Source organism: Rutidosis leptorrhynchoides, chromosome 1 (genome assembly GCF_046630445.1).
Source record: "Rutidosis leptorrhynchoides isolate AG116_Rl617_1_P2 chromosome 1, CSIRO_AGI_Rlap_v1, whole genome shotgun sequence".
Taxonomy (NCBI): Eukaryota; Viridiplantae; Streptophyta; class Magnoliopsida; order Asterales; family Asteraceae; genus Rutidosis; species Rutidosis leptorrhynchoides.
In genome coordinates, this window is record NC_092333.1 from 76,647,369 (window position 1) to 76,661,244 (window position 13,876).

Below are 13,876 nucleotides of genomic sequence, written 5' to 3' on the forward strand. Positions count from 1 at the left end.
TTTTAAACCTTTATTGATGAAATAAAGGTTATGGTTTGTTTTAAAATGAATGCAGTCTTTGAAAAATGTCTCATATAGAGGTCAAAACCTCGCAACGAAATCAATTAATATGGAACGTTTTTAATCAATAAGAACGGGACATTTCAAGAGTCATGTAACATGGCACATGATGACGGTATGATCTGTGAATCATCACGTTCCATTAGAAACTCAGCATGACTTACTGTAATATAATCACGTTGATCAAGTGTCATTATATTATACTAACTCATGCATCAGTTCCCAACATTACTTCAATAACATTCATATTTTAATGCTCGAAAGTTTACAGAATATAGAAACTAACAGTTTCAATATGATGTAACACTGATAGCACAAAGAGATTAATGATTTCAGATAAGAATAGTTATGAAAATATCTTCAGAAATATGGAAGATATTTATAATGAAAGATACGATGATATCTTGAAATTTCTAATATCGAAGGATGGTGAAGAAAATTTGTCCGCAAGAGTTTGGAGTCAGAAGCAAGGTATTTGCTAAAGATTTCATCAGAAACAGAATCATCAAGATTCTTAATGTACAAGTTTAGTCCTTGTGATTTGTTCAGAGACTCCTTCGTAGTTTGCTCAATCAGTTTTTTTTCAGTTTCAAACTTTTTCTGAGCTTTGTCAACATACAATTCTTTATCATCAACTTTTGGCTGTTGAGGTTATTTACAGTTTTTGTTGCTTCATTCAACTTTTCAAAATTCAGAGCATTAATTCACAGACTGGGTGCTTTTCAGAATTTCAGAATGGAAGATCATAGTTCTAAGAGATAAATGTTATATGGATACATATAACTGTTGATGTGGAAACGTTGCGAGGCTCACAATACAGATTTGTTGATTCCCGGTAATTGGTATGGCAATTCTTGTTACAAGATGCGGATGAGTACATGATGAGACTTCAATAGATAAATATAGTGATTTGTCAGAGGGATTTAAACCAAGGAGCGACGAGGTTGATGGTACATCTGTTGGTAATGTGGTGGAATATAAAAGGTTCCCCGGTAACAATAAAGGAGCACGCATATATATCAAGGTTATAGTAAGGCTAGTCCGACTGAAAAGTGAAAGTTGACTTGCTGGAGCTGTGACAAATTTGGCTAATTTGAAAAGAGTTGCAATGTTATTTTCGGTAATAACAATGCCAAAGGAGCTAGCACAAACACGTGTTAAACGTTTACTCAGGTTCCGAGTGTTTTCAGATGCATAACTATATGCATCAATCTTTTCTTCCGTAGATGAAGTACGGTTGGTTCATCCTCTCGATTGAGGTGTTTTCAAAAATCATAAAAGGTTTGAACGTAGATTGGAATCATCTAGATACAAATGAGGTTTAAGTTGAAATCAAGTGGCAAACTTGAAGAAATATTTAGTTTCATATATTATAATCAATATTTTAATTCATTTTAATTGTCCAATGTTATTAGTCCACAGATAACAGTCCAATAATTCATATATAGTTTAATTTATAATATTCGAATTAATTAATACGTATCGTGACCCGTGTACATGTCTCACAACTCAAAGTATATATATTATTATAGAATCAACCTCAACCCTGTATAGCTATCTCTCGCATTACTGCATATAGAGTGTCTATGGTTATTCCAAATAATATATATAGATGCGTCGATATGATATGTCAAAAACTTGTATACGTGTCTCGATATTTAAAGTGCGTAAAATAAATAACAGAAATTAAATGACGATAAATAAAATTGCGAGAATAAAAATTGCGATAATAAATTGCGATAATTAAATTGTGATAATGTAATAGGGAATTAACAGTTAGCTAGGAACAGTTAGCTAGGATTTTGTTAGCGTGGATTCTTAACACAATTTCTCATAGTTAATTTGTTTGTTTCTAATAAATTTTATTTTGTTCAATGTTTTCTTCATTATGCCACTTGTTGGATTCTGATAGATCAAAATCCAAATATGAAATTGAATGAAAATGGTTATTCTGTGATGAACGGATTCGTACTTCTGTGGTTGTAAGTAGGATAGTAAATGACTATTGAATCAGATTCGAAGAATGTACAGTGTAGCTTATTAATGTGAAATCTAAATATTTCTAGGGTATTACCTACCCATTAAAATATTTTCACCATTAACAGTTTGTACAAAAGAATTTTTAATTACAATCTTTATGAAAATATACTTACATATATATTTTCCTCAGATGTAATCATGGATTTAATGAGTTAATATGATATTAACTCATCTGATTTACCGTTAGAACAAGAATATATAATCTCTAAAACATTAGAGGTTACATAACCATCATGTTGAACGAAGATAAATGATGTAGAACGTCATATAGAACGGTGATTATACTCGAGGTACAGAATGAAATGTTGAGGCATGGATTGTTGATGGTACTGGTGCTGTTATTGATGGTACTGTTGGTGCCGGTGTTGTTGCTGAAGCTGGTAAATTTTGCACCATATTTTTCAAATTGATTACTCGAATGCGAAGTTCGTTGACTTCTTCTATTATTCCGGAATGATTTATCGGTCGGAACAAACGGATGAATAAGGTTTAGAATTGTGGATAGAATATAATCATGTCGAGATACTCTGGAAATGAGGGTGAAAATGGTGTTTCGGATTGATTCACCGGTAAGTGCTTCGGGTTATTCGTCAAGAGGGCAATTTGGTTGGTGAAAGGGATCACATTCTTCTTGTCTTCAATGATTAAGTAGACTATGAACCCAACTCCAATTCATCCAGAATAGATGATGGCTAATTGGTTGATCCATTCCGGTTACACTGCTTTCGGAGCTTGAGTGGGACTCCATGTAGGAATCGGAGGGACTTGAACTGGTTGAGGGATTCATCTCGTACGAGCAGATGAAGGATTTTCGATAAGAAATAGATTATATGATGTAGATTAGTACCCTGCAATACATAATTTACATATGCATGTATAATACTAAAATCCCATAAGTTACGGAGGAATCTACGAAAGCTGTCAGGCAAAGGTAACAATAACAGATACGCTAAGATATGAATTTATCTATACACTGTCTATGCAATAGAGGCAGTAAGATGTGTCTAGACTAAGAGTGATAAGCAAGTGATTCCCTAAGAATGATAAGCAGGTAATTTTTGACACGAAATGATAAGCAAAACTTTTGACATGCAGACACGGTCGAAGTCCAAACCCACTAATGCATCTAAACAACTATCAGTTAGACACACTAATGCAATACCTGGTTAGCTAAGACCACCGCTCTGATATCACATGTCGTGACCCGTCCTAATCCATCTGGACGAATACATTACATTTGGTTACATCGCGAGGTACTTGACCTCTATATGATACATTTTACAAACATTGCATTCGTTTTTAAAAGACAAACTTTCATTTCATCGAATGTTGACGACATGCATACCATTTCATAATATATCCAATTATAATTGACTTAATAATAATCTTGATGAACTCAACGACTCGAATGCAACGTCTTTCGAAATATGTCATGAATGACTCCAAGTATTATCTCTAAAATGAGCAAATGCACAGCGAAAGATTTCTTTCATACCTGAGAATAAACATGCTTTAAAGTATCAACCAAAAGGTTGGTGAGTTCATTAGCTTAACATAAATAATCATTTCCTTCATTTTAATAGACCACAAGATTTTCATTTCTCATAAATATACGTCTCATGCATAGAGACAAAAATAATCATTCATATGGTGAACACCTGATAACCGACATTAATAAGATGCATATAAGAATATCCCCTATCATATCAGGAAATCCTTTGGACATGATAAAAACGAATTCGAAGTACTAAAGCATCCGGTACTTTGGATGGGGTTCGTTAGGCCCAATAGATCTATCTTTAGGATTCGCGTCAATTAGTAGATCGGTTTACTAATTCTTAGGTTACCAAGCAAAAGGGGAATATTCGGCTTCGATCATTCACTCATATAATGTAGTTTCAATTACTTGTGTCTATTTCGTAAAACATTTATAAAAGCAGCGCATGTATTCTCAGTCCCAAAAATATATATTGCAAAAGCATTTAAAAAGGGAGTAATGAAACTCACCATACAATATTTTGTAGTAAAAATATTCATACGACGATACTGAACAATGCAGGGTTGGTCTCGGATTCACGAACCTATATCATTTGTATATATATTAACACACGTATTCGTAATAAAATAAATATATATATTATTATTAATGATATAATTTTTATGTTATAAACTTATATATTCTTCATTGTTTCATTAATTATATTCATTTTGCATATAAAAATATTAATATAGTTAAGTTATGTAAGTTAAATATATTTTTATATATATCATTTGTTTGTTTAATCTAGTAATTGTAATAATACAAAAATAATATTTGTAACGGTAAAAATGATAATATTTATAATACTTAATAAAATAATATTGTTAATAATCCTAGTGTTAATGGTATAAAATAACTATAAAAATATTAATCTTTTCTGTTAATGATAATTTTAATTATAAATCTTATAATAACGGTAATTATAGTAGTTTTAATAAAATAAGAAATTTAGTAATGATGGTAATAATCATTTTTAATAATAATACCTAATACTTAATAATAATAATTTTAACCATTTTATTACTAATACTAATATTAATAATAATACTTATGTTTATAATAATAATCCTAATATTTATAAATGATACTAGTATTGATATTAATGAAAATAATAATAAATTTTATTATGTTCCTAATAATAATCGTAATCTTAATAATGATATTAATACTAAGATTATATAAAAAAAATAACATTAGTAATTAGTAATACTTATAATAATAATAATAATAACTTTAATACTTATACCTATGAAAATATTAATAATTAAAACTATACTACTTAAATATATCAATCATAATATTAACAATACTAATAATAATACACATAATAATAACAACAACAATAATAATAACAATAATAATAATAATGAAATTAATAATAAAAAGTTTAATAATGAAACTACCTCAAGGAAAAAGGCTTATAACAAAAATAATGCCCCAGCCCGGGCTCGAACTTGAGACCTCTCGCTCATCCACTAACACCCCAAACCACTCATCCATTTCTATCTTGGTGATTTAATATGAAACCCATTGATATTTATACTATGGTTTTCGGCCCAGCATAATAATGAACCTCAGCCCAACAATCAATTAAAGTGTTTAGCCCAATAAACAAATTAGAATTTACGGCCCAACTGTTTCTATTGCTAAAAATAAAATGCCGTTGCCTGGTTTCGAATCAAGGACCTCTCGTTTAAAGACTCATAATCTTAACCACTGCACTGTTTAACATTTTCTGTTTTAATACCGAGTTAAAACCATATAACCCGTATATATTTTGCTTTCTTCTTCTTCTTTTTAAAATAATCACTATCGTCAATGTAACATAAAACGGGAGCATGAACAGCAACTGCAGCAAATCTTCATCATCGTTATTTCTTCATCATAATCAAATCATCATTCATCATCAACTCAACAATCATTTAATTCACTGTAACAGGAAAGGAAGCACGAACAGCTGCTGTAGCAGCGTACACGAGCAGTAGCAATCTATACAACAATGGTGTTTGGGTCTGTGTTTGAAGTTCAACAAAAAAAAAGAAAAAAAAGAAACAGACGTGCCAACAATAGCAACGATACAGTGACAAAACTCAAGAATAAATGAGGGTTTGCTTGTTGGTTTATGGGTTTGTGTTTGTTCGAACAAAACAAAAAAAAATATAGCAGTAGCGTAGCAACATACTAGTAACTAAAATGAATGAAAATGGTGATGTATGGTGTGGGTTTACAACAAAAAACAAAGCAAACAAAACAAAAAAGATAACAGTGATGACAATTGGTTGTGGTGGTTCGAACAAAATAGAAAAATAGAAGTGGCTGCAGTGGAGGCGATTTATGGTGGCTTACGTTGGTGAGAGTTGTCGTAGGTCCTGGTGATAAGAGTGGCGATGGATGATAATGTTTTAAATGGGTTTGAAGTGATGATTATTGCAGGTTGGTGATGGCGATGTGATTACACGGATGATGGTGTGGTATCACTACGAAAGAGTTAACTGGTGATCCAGTGGCGGTTTTGGGTGGTTTGGGAAGGTGGTCGATGGGTGATGGGGTTCAAGGTAGTGAGGAGTAGAGGAAGGTGAAGGTGGATGGTGAATAATGGTGCTCTTGGTGATGTTGCTTGATTGATGAAAACAAGAGACATAATAATAAAAATGTTTTTAATTTTTGGCATATGTAAGTCATGTAAGTCTTTGTACATGTATATTATATTTATATATATAAAAAGGTGATGATTCATTTGAATACAGTAAAGCTTGTTTCATTTATCACGGATGTTAACTAATTATATTGCCGACACTCTTCTCGGATATTATTTCGGGCTCCGTTGATAACTAGTGGCGGATAAAAGTGTTCAGAAAAATCACATATTTTTAAATTAACTATATTTATTTATTTTTGTCATTATGGTATAAAATTTTATCATTAATTTAATAATTAAAAATTACATCAACTGTCCCTATCAATTCTGGGTAAAATACAAAAAATGCTAAAATTTTAATAACTAGATCCTAAATACATTTTAATAAGCCTAAATTTTATAGAACTCATTTTCGGATCACCGTTTATTTTAAAATCACATAAATTCCTTTTTAACTCGTTTGATATCCATCGAATGACAATTGAGTGTTACTGTCGTTTACTAACAAAATTCGAATTCACAAAAATATATTTTTACTATACCTTATTATATAGATGTGTTTAAAATAATAATTATTATAATATTATATTTTTATTTTACATAATTAATTTTAATAATAGCAACAAATAATATTTCAAGTTATATTATCAATTATTATTTATGTATATATACACATATCTATTTACGATTAATTGTTCGTGAATCGTCGGAACTGGTCGAAGGTCAAATGAATCCATGTAAACAGTTCAAAACTTTCTGAGGCTCAATAGTACATACTTTGCTTATCGTGTCGAAATCATATATAGATTAAGTTTAAATTTGGTCGGAAATTCCCGGGTCGTCACATCGGGCGATAATCTCCTAATCCCATCGGGTCCACTTTTTTAGGAACTAACGTCACGAATGATGAGTTATAACCCCTAGATATTTCTCCCTTCTCCCAGAACCACTTGATTGCCTCCGTGAGATCTTCTTTAATAACATCCCAGAATTTTTTGAAAAAACGCATATTAAAACCATCGGGCCTAGGCGCTTTTTTACTCCCACAATCATTAATCGCCTCCTGAATTTCGTCCTCTAGAAAAGGTTTTTCTAGTTCTAATGACTCTTCTGTAGAGATAGTGTGATATACAAAATCTTCCATTGTCGGTCTGAGTATGTCGGGCTCCTCGAAGACAAGTTTAAAGTGGTTGTATGCTTCAGACTTGATATCTTGTGGTTTTTCATTCCAAGACCGGTTAATAACAAGGCCACGAATATTACATTTGTTGTATTTATTCTTGATTATCGAATGAAAGAACTTCGTGTTTTCGTCTCCCTCAAGAATCCATCGAGCTCGAGATTTTTGTTTTATCATACTTGCTTTGATTTTTTCTTTTTCTATCCAATCTTTCCTAGCTTATTTCCACTCATCAAGTTCTTTATCGTCCAACCTAACATTTTCTGCTTTGATCTCTAAGGATGACGCCTTCTGCTTTAGAATTTCGATTTCAGTATCAAGCTTGCCAAATCTTTCTTTGCTCCATTCTCTTAGTGCAGCTTTAACGTTTTTTAATTTATACATGAAACAACAATCTTTTCGGCTGATGTTATGAATCGGTTTGCACCATGCTTCCTGAACGAGATTTTCAATTCCATCCTCTTCTAGCCAAATGTCAAAAACTTTGAACGGTTTCGGACCAAAATATTTTTCCTCATCTTTTAACAATATCGGGCAATGATCCGATTTCGTTCTATCGAGTGCAACCGAAGACAAAGTATCCCATAGCATATAAAATTTTTCAGAAACGAGGAATCGATCTAATTTGATAAATTTTACACCATCATCGCTTACTCTCGTATAACTTCGCCCCCCATTGGAATGTCCACTAGGTTGTTGTTAAGAATGAAATTGTTAAAACGTATCGCTCTACTTTCTATGAAATTGCAATTGAATCTCTCCGTTTGATCTCGAACCTCACTAAAATCACCACAAAGAACCCACGCCTCATTATTATCTACTATTAGTTTCTCCAATGATTCCCACAATTTTATTTTCTTTCCATCTTCATGTGGTCCATATATATTTAGGATATTAAAGCTCTTACCATTGTTTTTCCATTTACCCTTTATCCCGATTACACAATCAAGTATAATAACATCAGTGGCCTCAAACACATTCGTATCCTAAATTAAAAGTTGTCCCCTCCTGATTTACCCACCTTTTCTTTTTGTATAAAGTCACACTCTTGTAGCCCCCATAAGGATTGAATCCAGTAACTATTAACTGTTGCTGATTTAGTTTCCTGGATGGCTAAAAATGATGGCCTTTCTTTTGTAATCAATTTTTTCGTTGCACCCAACTTACTCTCTTTCCCGATACCAAAACCCCTAATATTGTAGGATATAATCTTCATGGAAAAGATATATTTCGAAAATAAGTGAGAAAACTTACTGACCAGAAGCTATCATTTTCTTCTTCCACTTCATACCTAACCGGTTCCCATACTCCATCACTTCCACCATATTAACCGAAGTGTGTGAGCATGAACCTCCCTCATTCGCATCATTACTCCTTAGAATGGATGTCGATTTTATGGGTTTCATGGGATTTTTGCCTTTCATCTTTGATTGTTTATTGAGATTTGCACAACTTGTACATTCAGATCGAATTGAAGGGCAATCTGGATTTCTTGTTCTTGCTGTTTTCTTAATCTTTAGCATTCTTGACAACGTTTTCCATCTTTGTAACGATGACCAACAACATTCCTTCTTTTTTTCTTCTGCTTTCTTTGGGCGTTTATCATTAGTCGGTTGAGATTTAGACTTCTGTCCAGGTATTGACTCATGTTTTTTTTTTCTTTGCGTTTTGCTTTTATCATGGTTCTCGTAATCGTTTGGAAGACAACTATTTTTATTTTGAGTTGGCCTGTTAACATTGTCATCATCTAATTGGGCTTGAGAGTTTACTTCCTCTTCTGTAGTTTCATTAACAATTGATGGACTTTTACAGCTATCTACATATTCTGTAATTGGGCTTTTGTTTGAGTGTTGGCCCATCATGTTATTTTTCTTGTGAGATCCATTTGGAATAGACTTGTTGTATTCTTCCGTTTCCACTTTTTTATTTTTCTTCACATTATTATGGTTGTTGGAAACATCATTATTGGTAGTAGGACCACCGCCTGTTCCTTTGCACTCTTTATTGCACGCTTCATCATTGTTCCCAAGTTGACCGTTTCTCAATCCATCACATCCTGATTCTTCATCTTCGACCTCCTTTTCTGGAATATTCCGGTCATCGTTGCCGGAGTGCTGAACTGGAACATTGGCTTGATCATCTATTTTATCCTCATCTTTTAACATATCTTCTTCATGTTCTAGATTAAAAAAATCTTCTTCATCATCTGTAACTTCAAAGGTATCATCTACAAATTCATCATCCGTATTGGAATTGATCAAGTTATTACATTCTTCATTTGTTGAAGGATCAAATTCAAATTGGACAATCCTGGATTTGTTTTCCCAAACATTCACATAGAATAAGTTGTTACCATCTGATACTTGTACCCAACCTTCAATATTTGCGTTGTTGTTTGTCAAATGTACCAAAACGTGTCCAGTATTCAGGTTTTGATTACCTTTAATGATCGAACAGTTCTCCATACTAAGGATCTTTTCCCACCAATCTGCTATCTTTTGGAAGGTACCCTCATTCGAACAATTAACAGGAACACCAGTAATCTCCATCCAAACTAATCGTCCCGATGACCAATATGAATTATCCAAAATACGGCTTCTATTACACCATTTGTGGATTGCATGTCCTTCGTTCATGATTACGTTCTTCACAGATTCATGGGAATCGAGTACTATAAGCACATCCATTCCTCCTAGGTACTTAAGCGAGAAATTACTCATTCCTTCAGCTTTGCATAATTCTTCCAATAGATAGAATAAGTCTAGACACTTCAACTCACATACGATGGATTTACCTCTTAAGCCGCTGTCCTGATCTTTGACATCAGTCACCCTTTCGTCCCTATAATAGAAATCTTCCTTCTTGTTTGGTGCTTGGTCTTCTGCCGTATGATTCTCCTTTCGTATGTTAGTTAATTTCGACCTAAGATCCTCTTCCTTTTTCTTTTTGAGATGCTCTCTCAAATCTTCATCTTTTTTTCTCGTCACTTCACTAAACTTTATGCTGTCTCTAAAAGCATTCCCAACCAGTTGGTGTTGATTGACCTTGTTTCTCCCGTAATCCCTGTCTGGATGTTGTACAGACCTATTGTAAAGACCCTAATCTTACGAATTTCAAAACGTATAAATAAAGGTAACTTAAAAGGTAAATAAGCGTTATTCTTATTCGAATTAAAACCATAATCAAAACACCAAAGTTGACAAACTTATTCAAAGTACTACTAAACCAAAATAAACTACTAAATCTTGATGGAAATCTCTAAGGCAAGGTGCTAAGTTCACTCCACTCTACACTCTTCCCTCGTTCCCAACGCCCCCTTGATTACCTGTCGTATAAGAAGGAAAACAAAGAATACGACTGAGCCAAAGCCCAGTGAACGGATATAACAAAGGACAGAGTACAGTATGACATGCAAAAATTTAATTTCAAAATGAACTTATTTTCAAAATAACTTAGTTTCAAAACAAAGTGCGAATATGTATAGATCCACAATACCATATATCATGATGCAAATTTCATAAAATAATGCATTAAGAGTCACACAAATAGTAACCAAGTATCAAAAAGAAATCATAGGGTAGCAACTCCACTAATCATCCATATCGGTGACGTTTCGTATGACACTACGATGAACGTACACCGTCAAAACAAAATCCTAGGATCGATCCATACGCCTCCTATCACAAATATATAATAACAATGAGCTCGTACCACCACCGGGCAATCAAAAGGAGACGCCGTAGATATAACAAAATACACCGCTACAGTCGATAACGCGCTCATGGGACCTCCATGAATAGGTTACTCTTAGGCACATTTTAAGAAAATGTTTTAACCGATTTATTAATTATAAATTTTCAAATATCCTTTAATGTGATTAATAGACTTTAAAATATATTTAAAAAGAATTAATGAAATGACTTAAATATTTTACGTTTGACCAAATACTTAAAATGTTTAAACGGGACTTAACGGGATATGTAAAGCCACATGGAATGAGGGACACTCGATACGAATCACCGTACCACTCGCCAGACTCACACATGTTCTTTACCGAAATATTTCCGACATTTTTCGGGGCTGTTTCGAGACACGGTTTTCGACACAATTTCCAAAGGCCAAAATATTATAATTTCCTCAATTAACAAACATAATTAGCAACCTCGTTGGTACATCCAAATGAGGAAAACATAACACAATATATAGACTAACAAATATAACGAATTTCCAAATAAGCATGCCATACCAATAATTTTTATATACAATTCGAAACAAAGTTTTGAGAGGAAAGATTTACCGAAGCGATCCTAAAACCACATAGAATATCCGTACCTTATGTTGAATGATGAAATTCCAAGGACAACAAAATACCACCAAAGAAAGCGATCACCGAGGCAAATCTAATGAATACGCACGTATGAGTACAAAACGCATTCAAATAGGGAGTATGTAATATTCATTATTTAATTAGTTTTACCATATGATTCTTATGTGTTTGTTTCTATTTCTTTTCCATATTATCTAAATAATTCCACTTAAGTTCGTATTATCGTTTTATACTTAAATTTGTTTAGTAACCTACATGTTATAAGGATTTAGTGAGTCAATTATAATAGTGGCCACATGCAATTTAATTTAATTGCATCAACTGTTGTCACTTATGTGGCTAGACCTTAATACCCATTTGTCATAATTTTATAAGTATACTCATATTAATATTTACAAGCATTGACAGTAGCATAAAATTTGTATGCTTTAATTTTATCAAGTTATTATTTTATATCATAGTTACATGAAAACTATCATTCATAAAATTTTATGGGGTTATAATTCATGAACTATGTTTATAGACATATAATTAACAACTAAAAAAATTGTGATCGAATAACGCTGAAAGAATCATAGGAATTAAAAACGATATTAATTTAGTTTGAGAACAAGAATCCGTACCTTAAACTATCAAAAGTCTACGTAGTGAAATTCCTTATTTGATAGAGAAGCATAGAACAACTACTTGTATAATGTGAGAGTTATAATATACGGAGTCTATATGTAGATTAAATAAGTTTAGAGTGGTTTGTCATGATTTATGGTCCAGAGAGTATTATTTATATAAGGATAAAGAGTATGTTGAGTATGTATAAGGTCATTAACTTTTTTTACTAATTTAAATGAATTGTGAGCTGTAATGCTCTAGTGCATATCTACAACCTAACCCACTGACTTCTTTTCAAACATCATTACAATATCCTTTTCTCTTTTAATTATTGGTAAAGTAATGTTAATGTATCTTATATACTTATTAAAGAACCAAATGGAATGACACATCTCTCCATTCTTATAGCTATAATATTACGGAGTATACTTTAAGAACATGGCTCTCCATCATTTGTTATCTACAATATTACGGCGTATTTTTATTAAGTGATTATGTAACACCGGACATTTTTTTTTTTTACAAACACAGCGAAAGAATTTATTAACAAATACAATATAAGTCACGTCATTACATTAAACCGTGTAATTACGTTTAAGCATACACAACAGTGTTACGTTATTACAAAACATTATTTAAACAGAAGTCTACATCAGAGTAGGGTTGTCAAACATGTCTTCTGCATCAATACCCATCCCGACTAGCAGTACCTAAACCTGCAAAGGGGGAAACATGTGGGGGATTAGCGCACCGCTAAGTGAATGGAATCTATCTAACAGATATAGCTTAAGCCACATACAAGCTATATACTAACAACAACACTTGCTAACTACCAACTAGCATACATTAAGACAATACGAGGATCGGCGACTTGTACGAGCACACGACTCCCAGCTGATCGGGCCTGAGTCTACCGATAGTCCCTGCTACTCAATTCACAGTATAGTTATCCAGATGCAGGGGATGCATCATTCACACTATACTCCACAATCAGTATCCTATGGACCCAACCTCCCCTAGGCACGGTTGACCTCATACGGACTCTAACCTCTCCTAGGCACGGTCTCGAGTCCCCAGTCTCCCTAGGCCCGACTGGTGCCATTTACACAGTGTACACAAAATTCACATACAACATCAGGCAACGATATTATTATTCTAACATGGCAATTTCTACACTATGCATGGTAAAAGAGTCAACCACAGTAGCATGATATGCTACTTAAACTCTGTCCGTAGATAGACCCACTCACCAATTACCAGCAACTGCTCAGTTATTATTTCTGAGCTTCCTCCTTGTCCTTATCTCCTGAGAATAGCAAAAACCAAGTTAGAATAGTGTTCCCATCAAAATTAGACACACTGACAGCGAATTATAGCAAATTAGTAAAAAAAAAATGCGTCCGCTAATTTACATCCTGAACACCAAAATACAAACGGGCAGCATAACGGCTAGAAAAAGGCACTTTGGTAAAACATTCTGCC